Below are 16438 nucleotides of genomic sequence, written 5' to 3' on the forward strand. Positions count from 1 at the left end.
GAATTCTGACCGTGTAACGCTACGCGCTAAATAATCACTGTAAGCTATGTTTTTCCTTTTTAAATTAATGTCTCGTAACTAAATTATTATTATGCTTATTTGAGCCGAAGTAATCATGATGTTGGACTAAATATTAAAGATTGGGTTATTGGATTTTGTACCATAATTAGGGTATGGACAAAAGACCGACACTTGTGGACATTGGACCATGGACCATTAATAGATGGGGGGTATTGTTTAATCGAATGACAACTCTTTAGAGTCTGTCGAACCTATCTTCAAATTAGTTAATCTAATAATTATTAAATGATTATGCATGTCCTATTTAGTGACGTTTATACGACATCTTTTACAATCATTTAATTAATCAATTGGGTTGGGTAATTTATTATTCATTCTGGCCAAGTGGGTAAATTAATAATCATGGACTAATTAAAACAAGGGTGGATTACATACAAAGGTAATTGGTGTAATTGTTAACAAAGTATTAAGACCTTGGATTGTAGTGACCCGAACTTTTCCATGTTTATATATATTAATTGAGATTGATATTTACATGATTAAATGTTTCCAACATGTTAAGCAATCAAACTTGTTAAGACTTGATTAATTGAAATATGTTTCATATAGACAATTGACCACCCAAGTTGACCGGTGATTCACGAACGTTAAAACTTGTAAAAACTATATGATGACATATATATGGATATAAATATAGTTAACATGATACTATGATAAGTAAACATATCATTAAGTATATTAACAATGAACTACATATGTAAAAACAAGACCACTAACTTGATGATTTTTAAACGAGACATATATGTAACGATTATCGTTGTAAAGACATTTAATGTATATATATCATATTAAGAGATATTCATACATGATAATATCATGATAATATAATAATTTAAAATCTCATTTGATATTATAAACATTGGCTTAACAACATTTAACAAGATCGTTAACCTAAAGGTTTCAAAACAACACTTACATGTAACGACTAACGATGACTTAACGACTCAGTTAAAATGTATATACATGTAGTGTTTTAATATGTATTTATACAATTTTGAAAGACTTCAATACACTTATCAAAATACTTCTACTTAACAAAAATGCTTACAATTACATCCTCGTTCAGTTTCATCAACAATTCTACTCGTATGCACCCGTATTCGTACTCGTACAATACACAGCTTTTAGATGTATGTACTATTGGTATATAAACTCTAATGATCAGCTCTTAGCAGCTCATGTGAGTCACCTAACACATGTGGGAACCATCATTCGGCAACTAGCATGAAATATCTCATAAAATTACAAAAATATGAGTAATCATTCATGACTTATTTACATGAAAACAAAATTACATATCCTTTATATCTAGTCCATACACCAACGACCAAAAATACATACAAACACTTTCATTCTTCAATTTTCTTCATCTAATTGATCTCTCTCAAGTTCTATCTTCAAGTTCTAAGTGTTCTTCATAAATTCTACAAATTCTAGTTACATAAAATCAAGAATACTTTCAAGTTTGCTAGCTCACTTCCAATCTTGTAAGGTGATCATCCAACCTCAAGAAATCTTTGTTTCTTACAGTAGGTTATCATTCTAATACAAGGTAATAATCATATTCAAACTTTGGTTCAATTTCTATAACTATAACAATCTTATTTCAAGTGATGATCTTACTTGAACTTGTTTTCGTGTCATGATTCTGCTTCAAGAACTTCGAGCCATCCAAGGATCCGTTGAAGCTAGATCCATTTTTTTGTTTTCCAGTAGGTTTATCCAAGGAACTTAAGGTAGTAATGATGTTCATAACATCATTCGATTCATACATATAAAGCTATCTTATTCGAAGGTTTAAACTTGTAATCACTAGAACATAGTTTAGTTAATTCTAAACTTGTTCGCAAACAAAAGTTAATCCTTCTAACTTGACTTTTAAAATCAAATAAACACATGTTCTATATCTATATGATATGCTAACTTAATGATTTAAAACCTGGAAACACGAAAAACACCGTAAAACCGGATTTACGCCGTCGTAGTAACACCGCGGGCTGTTTTGGGTTAGTTAATTAAAAACTATGATAAACTTTGATTTAAAAGTTGTTTTTCTGAGAAAATGATTTTTATTATGAACATGAAACTATATCCAAAAATTATGGTTAAACTCAAAGTGGAAGTATGTTTTCTAAAATGGTCATCTAGACGTCGTTCTTTCGACTGAAATGACTACCTTTACAAAAACGACTTGTAACTTATCTTTCCGACTATAAACCTATACTTTTTCTGTTTAGATTCATAAAATAGAGTTCAATATGAAACCATAGCAATTTGATTCACTCAAAACGGATTTAAAATGAAGAAGTTATGGGTAAAACAAGATTGAATAATTTTTCTCATTTTAGCTACGTGAAAATTGGTAACAAATCTATTCCAACCATAACTTAATCAACTTGTATTGTATATTATGTAATCTTGAGATACCATAGACACGTATACAATGTTTCGACCTATCATGTCGACACATCTATATATATTTCGGAACAACCATAGACACTCTATATGTGAATGTTGGAGTTAGCTATACAGGGTTGAGGTTGATTCCAAAATATATATAGTTTGAGTTGTGATCAATACTGAGATACGTATACACTGGGTCGTGGATTGATTCAAGATAATATTTATTGATTTATTTCTGTACATCTAACTGTGGACAACTAGTTGTAGGTTACTAACGAGGACAGCTGACTTAATAAACTTAAAACATCAAAATATATTAAAAGTGTTGTAAATATATTTTGAACATACTTTGATATATATGTATATATTGTTATAGGTTCGTGAATCAACCAGTGGCCAAGTCTTACTTCCCGACGAAGTAAAAATCCGTGAAAGTGAGTTATAGTCCCACTTTTAAAATCTAATATTTTTGGGATGAGAATACATGCAGGTTTTATAAATGATTTACAAAATAGACACAAGTACGTGAAACTACATTCTATGGTTGAATTATCAAAATCGAATATGCCCCTTTTTATTAAGTCTGGTAATCTAAGAATTAGGGAACAGACACCCTAATTGACGCGAATCCTAAAGATAGATCTATTGGGCCTAACAAACCCCATCCAAAGTACCGGATGCTTTAGAACTTCGAAATTTATATCATATCCGAAGGGTGTCCCGGAATGATGGGGATATTCTTATATATGCATCTTGTTAATGTCGGTTACCAGGTGTTCACCATATGAATGATATTTTTATCTCTATGTATGGGATGTGTATTGAAATATGAAATCTTGTGGTCTATTATTACGATTTGATATATATAGGTTAAACCTATAACTCACCAACATTTTTGTTGACGTTTTAAGCATGTTTATTCTCAGGTGATTATTAAGAGCTTCCGCTGTCGCATACTAAAATAAGGACGAGATTTGGAGTCCATGCTTGTATGATATTGTGTAAAAACTGCATTCAAGAAACTTATTTTGTTGTAACATATTTGTATTGTAAACCATTATGTAATGGTCGTGTGTAAACAGGATATTTTAGATTATCATTATTTGATAATCTATGTAAAGCTTTTTAAACCTTTATTGATGAAATAAAGGTTATGGTTTGTTTTAAAATGAATGCAGTCTTTGAAAAACGTCTCATATAGAGGTCAAAACCTCGCAACGAAATCAATTAATATGGAACGTTTTTAATCAATAAGAACGGGACATTTCATGGATTACACACAGTCGATAACCTGGTGTAATTATTAACAAAGTATTAAGACCTTGTTACAGTTCGAATCCCCAATTAGTTGGAATATTTGACTTCGGGTATAAGGTTAATTTGACGATCATTTTATAATTATGACCGATGAACTATTATGGGCAAAAACCAGATAGGTATCGAATAAATCCAGGACAAAGGACAATTAACCCAGCATAATAAATTAAAATCAAAACGTCAAACATCATGATTACGGAAGTTTAAATAAGCATAATTCTTTTATTGTATTTCTTATCGTACTTTTATTTACTCGCAATTTTATTTATTGTCATTTTAATATTGTTATTTATTTTACGCACTTTAATTATCCTCATTTATCTGTACACTTAAAATATAAAATCGACAAACCGGTCATTAAACGGTAAATCCCCCCAAAGTTACCTATAATTACTATATCTAGTTTAACTACTTAATTAACTAATTTAACCTAGTAAGACACCCAATAATAGTGTCCACGGATCGACCTCCCGGACTTTACCTTAGCTATATTATTACACGATAGGTATACTTGCCTTTTGTGTTTTAGTTTAATTTAGGTGATTTCCTGTAGTAAATAAATATAAAACTGATAGCCGTTTCATACACACCCTCTAGAATACATCAAGTTTTTGGCGCCGCTGCCGGGGACACTTTTTGTGTCTTCACGGGGTATTTAAGTTTTTTTTTAGTTTTTGATTAATTAAAGATATATTAATTTAAATATAATAATTTAATAAATATAATAATATAATAATATTGAAATAAAATATAATAATATAATAATATTAAAATAAAATATAATAATACAATAATAATTTTGAATCAAATTTGAATCGTAAAGTTTTAAAAAGTCGTATTTATTAAATACTTCAGGGTATATTATGTAACTTATAATTAATAATTTCTATCATGTCGCTTTCATGTGAATAGTAAATTAATTAATTTCGTTTTATTTACTATTCATGAATAGTAAATGAGTTAAAAAAAAGTTTTTTTAAAAAAAATAATAAAAAAATTTATTAATTTCGTGAAAAAAAAAGAAAAAAAATGGTAACCGACAAAAATATACGTCTCATGCATAGAGACAAAAATAATCATTCATATGGATTGAACACATGGTAACCGACATTAACAAGATGCATATAAGATTATCCCCTATCATTCCGGGAAATCCTTCGGACATGATAATACATCGAAGTACTAAAGCATCCGGTACTTTGGATGGGGTTCGTTAGGCCCAATAGATCTATCTTTAGGATTCGTGTCAATTAGTAGACTGGTTTACTAATTCTTAGGTTACAAAGTAAAGGGGCCATATTCGGCTTCGATCATTCAACCATATAATGTAGTTTTGATTACTTGTGTCTATTTCATAAAACATTTATAAAAGTAGCGCATGTATTCTCAGTCCCAAAAATATATATTGCAAAAGCATTTAAAAAGGGAGCAAATGAAACTCACAATACTGTATTTTGTAGTAAAAATACATATGACGACATTGAACAAGTGCAGGGTTGGCCTCGGATTCACGAACCTATATCATTTGTATATCTATTAATACATATAATCGTAATTGAACACTTTCATATATTATAATTTATGTTATATATATATATATATATATATATATATATATATATATATATATATATATATATATATATATATATATATATATATATATATATAATTTGGGTATATAATTAAAATAGTTAATATTTATATAGTTATATATATACATATGATTAATATTATATTGAAAGTCATAAATTTGTTATATATAAATATTTATATAAATAATCTTAATGTAAATAATTATATGTAATGTTATGGTAGTGTAATGAATATACTCTTACATATGAAATACTTATTTGTTATAGTAATATTGTTACTAATAACAATCTATATGATAATTTTATTAATATTATAAATTTTGATAAAAATGATAATAATAATAATAATAGTAGTAATAATGATTATTATTATATTAACTATAATAATAATGATCTTTCTAATAAAGATCATAATAATGATAATGACAATAAAAAATAATAATACTTACGCTAATGATAATGATAATAATACTAATAATTATAAAAGGATACTAATACTAATATTAATGATAATAAAACTAGTTTGCGATATTTTCATAGTAATGATAATAATGATATTCTTAATTATAATAATACTTATACTAGTAATTAAAATAATAAATAAGTTACATTTTTTTAAATGATAATATTAATATTAGTAACAACATTAAAAATCATATTTGTAATTATAATAATAATAATAATAATAATAATAATAATAATAATAATAATAATAATAAGTGAATTTTCTAGTATAATACTTGTAATAGTAATAAAAATTTTCATCATATTTATAATACTTATAATCATAATAATAACAATAATAATGATAATAGAAGTAAAATAAAATTTATACCCTTTAAAAAGCTTTGAGTAAAAAGAAATGTGGCAAGTGGGACTCGAACCCGAGACCTCTCGAACACTAGAATCACTCATTAACCATATCACTGCCCTCTATTTTTCTGAATAAATCCCACCCATTTTATTTATAACCCATTCCTTTCTATTTCTATTCTTCTTCATCCTCTCCATTGAATATTCAATCGAACAAGGATCAAACCCGTATTATGTAATTCGTAATAATTGACATAGGACTTGAAATCATTTATAGATAGTTTAAATTCGATAATTAAATCAAGCAAAAAAAATATAAAATAAAAAGAAGGCAGCAGCCGTTCGCTGTTTAACATAGAAGAATAAAATTGATTTTGCTTTTTAAGAATGTTTTGGGTAATTGTTACAAAATGAAATAGATTAGAAATCTTTCATGGAAACTTTCCAAAGCCTTAATTGAAACAGAAACATTAAAATGAGCTTGAATTTCACGAAGAACACAAGTGTTGACTTTTTGATAACAAAGCTTTGACTCCAAAATTCTTACTCGATATAGAAAATTGGAAGGTGTGATTTTGCAAGAAGTTTGAGTGATTGATTTCTAACATAACTGCATTTAAGAATTTTTAAAACTCGATACTAAATTGACAATTGCTGAAATTGGTCGTGAGCAGAGGTGTTTGAGCCATTAATGGCTTTTCTAATTTAATTTGACGATTTGCAGTAAGATTTTATAGAGTATAATGAATAATTCAAGTGGAAACCTGATTTGATTACTTGAAATCGACCTGTAATAAGAATTGGACAAGAAGTACACCAATTTTCAATCAGAAGGAAAAAATAGAAAAAATGAAAATAACATCAAACTGATTTTGTAACCATCTACAATTGAATTCATGATTGGAATAGTTTTAGGGACAAAAGATCTACAGCTTGAGAGTGATGTCAAACTAATTCTGATTCCCAGCTCATATTTATGTACGATCTTTATTATAAAACATAATCTTAATAAAAGTAATTCTATTATTTATTTAAATAATAAAAATATTGATTATTATTAATAGTGATAACATAATACTAATTATCCTAATAATAAAATTTTTAAGATAATAACTTGTTATTTATAATAATGTTCTTAATGATATTATTATAACATTATTAATAATTTACTTTATTGATACATAATAATATTAATAATATTATTATTAATAATTATCTTTATAATATTAATATTGATTTCCTAATATGTATTTATATGTATCTGCATTAACATTTATACACTATATATATATATATATATATATATATATATATATATATATATATATATATATATATATATATATATATATATATATATATTCATTGTAATAACAACTTAATTACTTTGTATATTTCTTTTCATTTCCAATTCAAATGATTAAATTGTATTTTATTAATTCCCATTATCACATACACTTTTTATTTATAATTATATGTATACATATTTATTAACAATAATTTGTTCGTGAATCGTCGGTAATGGTCGGAGGTTAAAATAAATACATGGACAAAGTTCAAAATTTTTAAGATTCAACATTACAGACTTTGCTTATCGTGTCGAGTTCATATAAAGATTTAGTTTAAATTTGGTTGAAAATTTACGGGTCATCACAATTACTAAGAGTATTATTATTATAGTTATATTTATAATATTAATAAATATATATAAATATAAAAGATATACAAATACAGATATAAATAGAGATATACAGATACATGTTAGGAATCCAGTATTAATATTATAAAGATAATTATTGATAGCAATATTATTACTATTATTATTATATATCAATAATACAAATTATTAATATTATTATTAAAAATATCATTTAGAACATTATTATAACTATTAGTATTATTATTCTAAAATTGTTATTATTAGAATAATTATTATTAATATTATTATTATTATGTTATTATTATTAATAATAATCAGTATTTTTATTATTTAATAATAATAGAATTATTTTCATTAAAATTAAGTTTTATAAATAAAAATCGTTTAATTAAACTGGAAATCAGAACCAGTGGCACGTTCCTTTCATTCCATATTTAATTTCTGTTTCTTATATGAATTTATCAACAATCTATAACAGTTAATTGTAAAATTCTGTTAAATGTCTGTTTTACTTTATTTTTTTTACTTTTCTTCTGCTTGTTTTGTCTGAAAGAATATTTACAGGTCGACTAGTTGGGCCATAAGTAAAACGAATTGTTCAGTAATACTAGGAATTCATTCAGACCTTCACCCTCATTATCAATTATCACTCTAATCTGTTTTCATTTAATTTAATTTAATTAAAAAAATTTTAACAGACGTTTACCTCTGTTCATGTATCAAATAATCAAAAACTCGTTTTCAAATGAATTTTTAAAATCTATAAATGCAATGTTGTTAGAAATCCTTCATTCAAGGTATCTGAAAAGTTTCAATCTTCAATTTTTCATATTGATTACGAATTTCTAAGTCAAAGCTTTTAAATTTAAAATTCAAACTTATGTTCTTGAACGAATTCGAATTTTCTGTTATGAGTTAATTTAAGTTAACGATTCCAACAGTTTCTAGGATGGATTTGCAAAGTATTTCGTGTTATAATTTTCGTCCAAAACTTTCTTAAAATTGATATCATATTTTTTTTTCATAACAGCAAACGTGCAGCTGTTCTTTTATTTTTATTATTTATTTTTTTTCTTTTTCAAATTAATCTCATCTAATCGTTTATATGGAGATTAAATACAAAAATCAGGTTGTAATTATTATTAAGGTTAAAAGGATTTGGATTCGGTTTTGATCGATTTTAAAGAAGATGAACTAGAAACAGAAGTAACCGGTTAAATATTATGAGTGATGAATTAAATCAGAAATACACGAATGGTTCAGTGGTTAAGAGATGATTCGGGTGAGCGGGAGGTCTCGGGTTCGAGCCCGGTTCATGCCTTTTTTTTATAGAAAAAGCTCTAAAGGGTATACTCATTTATTATTATTATTATTATTATTATTATTATTATTATTATTATTATTATTATTATTATTATTATTATTATTATTATTATTATTATTATTATTGTTGTTGTTGTTGTTGTTGTTGTTGTTGTTGTTGTTATTATTATTGTTATTATCGGTATTATTAGTATTATAATTATTAATAGTATTATAATTATTAATAATATTATAATTAATATTACAAACATAGTTATAAGAATCTAACCATTATTATTATTATTAACATTATTAATGTATTCATTATTATAAATTTTACCATTTAAGTATTAGTTATCATTATTATTATTACAATCATAGTTATAATTAAGAGTATTGTTATTATAATAATTATCATTATTATATTTATGAACAACTAATATGCGTATTATCATTATTATTATGTAAACGTAAAAGTAATGATTAATATTATTATTATTAAGAAAATGATACAAGTTATTATTATTTTCACTAATATTAGTATTAGTATCATTTTTACAATTATTAGTATTATTATCATTAACATAAGTGTCATTGTTAACAATATCCTTATTATTATTATTATTAATATTAATAAAGTTGTTATTATTATTATTATTATTATTATTATTATTATTATTATTATTAGTAAATCATTAATATCAAAACTATCGTTTTTAAACAAATAAATATTATGTACATAAAACATTACTTATATAAAAACTTACATACAAAAAATTAGATATTTTTAATACAATACTAAATATATATATAAATATTAATATAGATATATTAATCACTTTAATTACATATACAAAATAAATATATATAACATATGATTTAAGATATAACATAAAGTATATGTTTTAAATAGAATTTAGTATAAATCTTATATAACTACAAAATATATATAAATAATTTATATTAATAAATGAAAATATGATATTTCTATTATATGTTTTTAATAGAAATACAGTTGATATAGGTTCGTGAATCCAAGGCCAACCATGCATTGTTCAATGTCGTCATATGTATTTTTACTACAAAATACAGTATAGTGAGTTTCATTTACTCCATTTTAAATAATTTTGCAATATATATTTATGGGACTGAGAATACATGCGCTGCTTTTATAAATGTTTTACGAAATAGACACAAGTAATCAAAACTTCATTATATGGTTGAATGATCGAAGCCGAATATGCCCCTTTTGCTTGGTAACCTAAGAATTAGTAAACCGATCTACTAATTGACGAGAATCCTAAAGATAGATCTATTGGGCCTAACGAACCCCATCCAAAGTACCGGATGCTTTAGTACTTCGATGTTGTTTTTATCATGTCCGAAGGATTTTCCGGAATGATAGGGGATATTCTTATATGCATCTTGTTAATGTCGGTTACCAGGTGTTCAATCCATATGAATGATTTTTGTCTCTATGCATGGGACGTATATTTATGAGAACTGAAAATGAAATTCTTGTGGTCTATTAAAATGATGGAAATGATTATTTATGTTAAACTAATGAACTCACCAACCTTTTGGATGACACTTGAAAGCATGTTTATACTCAGGTATGAAAGAAATCTTTCGCTGTGCATTTGCTCATTTCAGAGATATTACTTGGAGTTATTCATGACATATTTCAAAAGACGTTGCATTCGAGTCGTCGAGTTCATCAAGATTAATACTAAGTCAATTATAGTTGGATATATTATGAAATGGTATGCATGCCGTCAACTTTCGATGAGATGAAAGTTTGTCTTTTAAAAAAACGAATGCAATATTTGTAAAATGTACCATATAGAGGTCAAGTACCTCGCGATGTAACCCAATGTAATGTATTCGTTCAGATGGATTAGGACGGGTCGCTTCACTGCACTCGCAGGAAACATCAAATTCTTGATTATTGCAATCGACTATTTCACGAAGTGGGTTGAAGCACGACCGCTGGCAACAATTTCAGGAAAGAGGGTGCGAAATTTTGTATGGGAAGACATTGTTTGTCGATTCGGCATACCAAACGAAATCGTTAGTGATAACGGTACACAGTTTGCGGGGGATCGTTTTCGCAGTTGGTGCGCGGAGCTTAATATTAAGCAAACTTTTACTTCTGTTGCACATCCGCAGGGGAATGGCCAGTGCGAAGTCACCAACCGGGGTATAGTAGCTGGAATCAAAGCTAGATTGGGTCATGGTCGCATTGGTTGGGTGGACAGACTACCAAAGGTTTTATGGGCACATAGAACAACACCCAAAGCAAGCACTGGTGAGACTCCGTTCAGTTTGGTCTATGGGTCAGAAGCAGTCGTACCCGCAGAGATTGAGGTGCCAACGTTCCGCATACAGAATTTCGACGAGCAGAATAATTGCGGGAAAATCTTAATTTGTTGGAAGAACGCAGAATTTCTGCGGCGATAAACGAAGCCAACAATAAGCAGAAAATTGCAAAGTACTACAATCAGCGTGTGCATTCGCGCTCTTATAAGTGCGGGGACCTAGTTTGATGTTAGAATGACACAAGTCATGCAGAAGATACTGGAAAATTGGGGCCCCGTTGGGAAGGTCCATACAAGGTAGTGAGAGCAAGCAACACCAGGGCATACCATCTCGCGACATTAGACGGAAAACCTGTGAAACGCAACTGGCACGCGACGTTGTTGAAAAAATGTTACATGTAGCTGGTTGGACCTGATCACTCCAAATATTTTAGCACATTATTTTTTCCTTGTGTAATTTACGTCCGTTTGGATGTGTCATGGTTGTAATAATGATTAATGCCAATTAAAATATTTACTCGCGCGTAATTTTATTGTATATATCTTTCTTTTTTGTATGCGGTTCCTGCCTACTTAAGGGGTGTCCTCTAGCCCCCGTGTAGCAGAAGCATGTTTGGTTACAAGGCTAGACATTAACGGCAGGTGAAGGGAATTGGCTTTCCCCTAACCAAGCGCCACGCAGACTAGATGGCTGCCAAGTCGACTTAAAATATACAAGCATTGGTTTGCTTGTGCATAATTACTCTCGCATTGGTTTGCATGAGGAACTCTTAAGTATAAAAGCATTGGTTTGTTTTTAGTTGCATTGCTTACCATACAGCTAAAGTGCACCTCTAGCACATGACAAAGCGATAACGCAGTAGCTTTTGAGTCTAAACTGTTAAAGGTGAAATTGCTAAAGTACTAGTTTATTTTACGCAGTACCTGCATGAAATGTCCCGTTCATATTGATTATAAATGTTCCATATTAATTGATTTCGTTGCGAGGTTTTAACCTCTATATGAGACGTTTTTCAAAGACTGCATTCATTTTTAAAACAAACCATAACCTTTATTTTATCGACAAGGTTAAAAAGTCACCATCTAGATTATCCAGAAATGATAATCTAAAAATATCACACATACACACTACCAATACATATTGGTTTACAATATTAATATGTTACAACAAAGTAAATCTCGAATACAGTTTTAAATAATATTATACAAGCATGCTGACACCAAATCTTGTCCATATTTTAGCATGCAACAGCGGAAGCTCTTAATAATCACTTGAGAATAAACATGCTTTAAACGTCAACAAAAATGTTGGTGAGTTATAGGTTTAACCTATATATTTATCAAATCGTAATAATAGACCACAAGATTTCATATTTCAATATACATCCCATACATAGAGATAAAAATTATTCATATGGTGAACACCTGGTAACCGACCTTAACAAGATGCATATAGAATATCTCCTATCATTCCGGGACTCCCTTCGGACATGATGAATTCGAAGTACTAAAGCATCCGGTACTTTGGATGGGGTTTGTTGAACCCAATAGATCTATCTTTAGGATTCACGTCAATTTGGGTGTCTGTTCCCTAATTCATAGATTACCAGACTAAAAAGGGGCATATTCGGTTTAATAATTCAACCATAGAATGTAGTTTCGATTACTTGTGTCTATTTCGTAAAACATTTATAAAACTGCATGTATTCTCATCCCAAAAATATTAGATTTTAAAAGTAGGACTATAACTCACTTTCACAGATTTTTACTTCGTCGGGAAGTAAGACTTGGCCACTGGTCAATTCACAAACCTATAACAAGTATGTACATATATATCAAGGTATGTTCAAAATATATTTACAACATTTTTAATACGTTTTAATGTTTTAAGTTTATTAAGTCAGCTGTCCTCGTTAGTAACCTACAACTAGTTGTCCACAGTTAGATGTACAGAAATAAATCGATATATATTATCTTGAATCAATCCACGACCCAGTGTATACACGTCTCAGGCTAGATCACAACTCAAAGTATATATATTTTTGGAATCAACCTTAACCCTGTATAGCTAACTCCAACATTACTGGATATAGAGTGTCTATGGTTGTTCCAAATAATATATATACATAGGTCGATATGATATGTCAAAACATTTGCATACGTGTCTATGGTATCCCAAGATTACATAATATATTAGAATACATGTATAATACAATATGAGTTAGCTAGGATATGATTAATATAGATTTGTTACCAATTTTCACGTAGCTACAACAAGAAAAATTATCCAATCTTGTTTTACCCATAAATTCTTCGTTTCAAATCCGTTTTGAGTGATTCAAGTTGCTATGGTTTCATATTGAACTTAAATTTATGAATCTAAATATAAAAAGTATAAGTTTATAGTCAGAAATACAGGTTAAAAGTCATTTTTTTAAATGTAGTCATTTCAGTCGAAAGAACGACGTCTAGATGACCATTTTGGAAAACATACTTTCACTTTGAGTTTAACCATGATTTTTGGATATAGTTTCATGTTCATAAGAAAAATCATTTTCCCATAAGAACAACTTTTGAATCAAAGCTTATCATAGTTTTTAATTAACTAACCCAAAACAGCCCGCGATGTTACTACGACGGCGTATATCCGGTTTTAGGGTGTTTTTCGTGTTTTCAGGTCTTAAAACATTAAGTTAGCATATAATATAGATATAGAACATGTGTCTAGTTGAATTTAAAAGTCAAGTTAGAAGGATTAACTTTTGTTTGCGAACAAGTTTAGAATTAACTAAACCATGTTCTAGTGATTACAAGTTTAAACCTTCGAATAAGATAGTTTTATATATATGATTCGAATGATGTTATGAATATCATTACTACCTCAGGTTTTGTGGATAAACCTACTGGAAATGATAAAAATAGATCTAGCTTTAAAGGATCCTTGGATGTCTTGAAAGTTCTTGAAGCAAAATCATGACACGAAAACAAGTTCAAGTAAGATTTCCACTTGAAATAAGATTGTTATAGATATAGAAATTGAATCAAATTTTGAATATGAGTACTACCATGTATTAGAGAGATGTCTTACTGTAAATAAGAAAGATTTCTTGAAGTTGGATGATCACTTGAAATGGATTTGCAAGATTGAAAGTAAGCTAGTAAACTTGGAAGTGTTGGTGTGTTCTTGAGTAGTTGTTTTGTATCTTGGTTTATGTATGGATTTATGAACTAGATTGAGCTAGATTTTGATGAAGATGATGAAGAACACTTAGAAAAAAGGAAGAACACTTGAGAGAGAGTAATTTGATGCATAAAAATTGAAAAATTAAAGTGTTTATGGTGATGATTGAAAAAGTGATGTAGGTACTCCATATAAGGTCACATTAGTTTGTAATTTTGTGTAATCATTCATGCTAGTTGCCAAACGATGGTTCCCACATGGTTAGGTGACTCACATGGGCTGCTAAGAGCTGATCATTGGAGTGTATATACCAATAGTACATACATTTAGAAGCTGGGTATTGTACGAGTACGAATACGGGTGCATACGAGTAGAATTGTTGATGAAAATGAATGAGGATGTAATTGTAAGCATTTTTGTTAAGTAGAAGTACTTTGATAAGTGTCTTGAAGTCTTTCAAAAGTGTAAGAATACATATTAAAACACTACATGTATATACACTTTAACTGAGTCGTTAAGTCATCGTTAGTCGTTACATGTAAATGTTGATTTGAAAGCTTTAAGTTAACGATCTTGTTAAATGTTGTTAACCCAATGTTTATTATATCTAATGAGATGTTAAATTATTATATTATCATGATATTATGATATATTAATATATCTTAATATGATATATATACATTTAAATGTCGTTACAACGATAATCGTTACATATATGTCTCGTTTTGAAATCCTTAAGTTAGTAGTCTTGTTTTTACATATGTAGTTCATTGTTAATACACTTAATGACATGTTTACTTATCATTATATCATGTTAACTATATATATATATATATATATATATATATATATATATATATATATATATATATGACATCATATAGTTTTTACAAGTTTTAACGTTCGTGAATCACCGGTCAACTTGGGTGGTCAATTGTGTATATGAAACCTATTTCAATTAATCAAGTCTTAACAAGTTTGATTGCTTAACATGTTGGAAACACTTAATCATGTAAATATTAATTTCATTTAATATATATAAACATGGAAAAGTTCGGGTCACTACAGTACCTACCCGTTAAATAAATTTCGTCCCGAAATTTTAAGTAGTTTGAGGTGTTGACGTATCTTCTGGAAATAAGTTCGGGTATTTCTTCATCATCTGATCTTCTCGTTCCCAGGTGAACTCGGGTCCTCTACGAGCATTCCATCGAACCTTAACAATTGGTATCTTGTTTTGCTTCAGTCTTTTAACCTCACGATCCATTATTTCGACGGGTTCTTTGATGAATTGAAGTTTTTCGTTGATTTGGATTTCGTCTAAAGGAATAGTGAGATCTTCTTTAGCAAATCATTTCTTCAAATTCGAGATGTGGAAAGTGTTATGTACAGCCGCGAGTTGTTGAGGTAACTCAAGTTGGTAAGCTACTGGTCCGACACGATCAATAATCTTGAATGGTCCAATATACCTTGGATTTAATTTCCCTCGTTTACCAAATCGAACAACGCCTTTCAAAGGTGCAACTTTAAGCATGACCATCTCTCCAATTTTAAATTCTGTATCTTTTCTTTTAATGTCAGCGTAGCTCTTTTGTCGACTTTGGGCGGTTTTCAACCGTTGTTGAATTTGGATGATCTTCTTGGTAGTTTCTTGTATTATCTCCGGGCCCGTAATCTGTCTATCCCCCACTTCACTCCAACAAATCGGAGACCTGCACGTTTGTAGTGACCCGAAGTTTTCCATGTTTATATATATTAATTGAGATTG

This window comes from Rutidosis leptorrhynchoides, chromosome 1, assembly GCF_046630445.1.
Source record: "Rutidosis leptorrhynchoides isolate AG116_Rl617_1_P2 chromosome 1, CSIRO_AGI_Rlap_v1, whole genome shotgun sequence".
Taxonomy (NCBI): Eukaryota; Viridiplantae; Streptophyta; class Magnoliopsida; order Asterales; family Asteraceae; genus Rutidosis; species Rutidosis leptorrhynchoides.